This window comes from Myotis davidii, unplaced genomic scaffold (assembly GCF_000327345.1).
Source record: "Myotis davidii unplaced genomic scaffold, ASM32734v1 scaffold100, whole genome shotgun sequence".
In the NCBI taxonomy this organism is placed as follows: Eukaryota; Metazoa; Chordata; class Mammalia; order Chiroptera; family Vespertilionidae; genus Myotis; species Myotis davidii.
Genome location: NW_006292691.1, coordinates 528,888 through 531,473, shown reverse-complemented (window position 1 = coordinate 531,473; position 2,586 = coordinate 528,888). Strand labels below are relative to the sequence as shown.

Sequence of the window (2,586 nt, the reverse complement as noted above, 5' to 3'; positions counted from 1 at the left end):
ACCAGTTCTCATGCATTGCAAATGATATTCCATGTTTTTTGTTACTATTTTACTCTGCTGTTTTACTTTTTGGTTGTATCAAACTTGTGCATTAAATATAATCATATTCTGTTTTAAAAAAAATTTTAAAGTTTTGCACCTCAAAAGACATCATTAGTAAAACTAAAAGATAAGACACAGACTGGGAGAACATATTTATGAATCATATATCTGATAAAGGACTTGTATCTAAAATGTATAAAGAAATCTCACAGTACAACAAAAAGACAAAAAAAACACAATTTTTAAAAAAATAGGTAAAAAATTTAAACAGTTGCCCTGGTCTCATCCCATGCACCAAAATATCACGGTTTGATTCCCAATCAGGGCATATGCCTAGATTGTGGGTTCAATCCCTGGTTGGGTGCATATGGGAGGCAATCGATCAATGTTTCTCTCTCACAATGATGTTTCTCTTTCTCCCCCTCTCCCTTCTTCTCTCTCTCTCAAAAAAAACCCTTTAAAACAGTTATTTCATCAAAGATATACAAATGGCTTATAAGCACATGAAAAGATGCTCGAGATCATGAGTCCTCAGGGAAATGCAAATGAAAACCACAGGCTATCACTCACTAGAACAGCTGTAATCAAAAGTATTGACAATAACAAGGATTGGTGAAGTTGTCGAAAAATTGGAACCTCATATGCTAGGCAGAATATAAAATGGTCTGGCTAATTTGGAAGATCATTTGGCAGTTTCTTGAAAAGATAAACATAAGCTTAGTATACAACATAGCAATTCTACTCATAGGTATCTACCCAAGAGAAAAAAATAGGGGGAAAAAGATGTATATGCAAATATTCATAGCAAGCAGCATTATTTACAATAGCAAAATAGCAAAAGCAATTCAATGTCCATCAACTGAGGAATGGATAAACAAGATGTGATCTATCCAACAGACTATCATTCAGCCATAAGAAGGAATAAAATCCTGATACATACTACAACATGAATGAACCTCAAAAACATTTTGCTAGGTAAAAAGCCAGACACAAAAGATCACGAATTATATTCTTTCATTTAAAGGAAATTTTCAGAAAAGATAAACATATAGAGATACAAAGCATATTAGTGGTTGCCTGGAAATTGTCGGGTGGAAGTGGGATGATTGCTAACAGCATGAGAACTCTTTTGCATGTGGGAATGTTGTAAAACTAGGCTGTGATGATGACTGCATAACTTTATAAATTGACTGAAATTCATTGATTTGCACATTTACAGTGGGTAAATTTTATGGCACCTAGGTTATACTTAAACAAGCTCTTAAAAACAAATGAATAGTCCGGCCGCCTTGGCTCAGTGGTTAAGCCTCGACCTATGATCCAGGAGGACATGGTTCAATTCCTGGTCAGGGCATATGCCCAGGTTGTGGATTCGATCCCCAGTGTGGGGAGGGCAGGAAGCAGCTGATCAGTGATTCTCTCTCATCATTGATGTTTCTATCTCTCCGTCTCCTCGCTGAAATTAAAAAATATATTTTAAAAAAATTATATTTAAGAAAACGTCCCTAAAAAAATTAACTACATATTGAAAGACTACATGGGGTACCTAAGAAAATCAACTCCCAATCCCAAAAGACCTACTCTAACACTTAATCTGATAAATTTTTTGGACTTTGAAGGAAAAAACACACCTCTGAATAGCTATTTGAAAATCAAATGATTTTAGAAAAGAAAATTAGATTATCATTAAACTTTTCCACAGCAACACAGGAATATTCTAATTCCATTATTCCAAGTGTTGTTGAGGACTGGGATCCTCCACATCACCATGAGGTATCTATCACACATGATGTTTTTGTTTGTTTGTTTGTTTTTAATATATTTTATTGATTTTTTACAGAGAGGAAAGGAAAGAGACAGAGATAGAGAGTTAGAAACATCGATGAGAGAGAAACATCGACCAGCTGCCTCCTGCACATCCCCCACTTGGGAAGTGCGCACCACCCAGGTACATGCCCCTGACCGGAATCGAACCTGGGACCTTTTAGTCCGCAGGCCGACGCTCTATCCACTGAGCCAAACCGGTTTCGGCATCACACATGATGTTTTAAAAATGAAACAATAAAACCCTTGTAATTGTGTTCAATTAACAGTGGGCACCTGTAGCACCTAGGTTGTGATATTTAAATTCAATTTCCATTGAAAGGAATCAGGACCCTTGGAGAAATGCCAGGAGATGTGCAAGTTAAGCCTGGAATATCTCGTCACACCTGAAAGCAAAGCCTTTACTAGGTCACATCAAAGAACTCGGGAGCCAACCTAAACGGGATTTTATTTTTAAAACTAGAGGCCCGGTGCACAAAAATTTGTGCACTTGGGGCGGGGGGAGGGTCCCTCAGCCCGGCCTGTGCCCTCTCACAGTCTGGGATCCCTCGGGAGATAACGACCTGCTGGCTTAGGCATGCTCCCGGGTGGCAGAGAGCAGGCCTAATCCCTAGGTGCAGCCCCTGGTCGGGCTCAGAGCAGGGCCTATTGGGAAGTTGGGGTGCTGCCCCCTGTCATGCACAGAGCAGGGCCCATCAGGGGGTTGAGGAGCTCCCCCCT

The 2,586-nt window shown here is 39.2% G+C and overlaps 1 protein-coding gene across 1 annotated transcript in view; it reads right to left on the bottom strand.

Annotated features, from left to right (window-relative positions):
• RAB11FIP3 (RAB11 family interacting protein 3 (class II)) overlaps positions 1–2,586 on the bottom strand; it is a 127,291-nt gene that overhangs the window by 40,712 nt on the left and 83,993 nt on the right. The gene's annotated exons all lie outside the window — the stretch shown is intronic.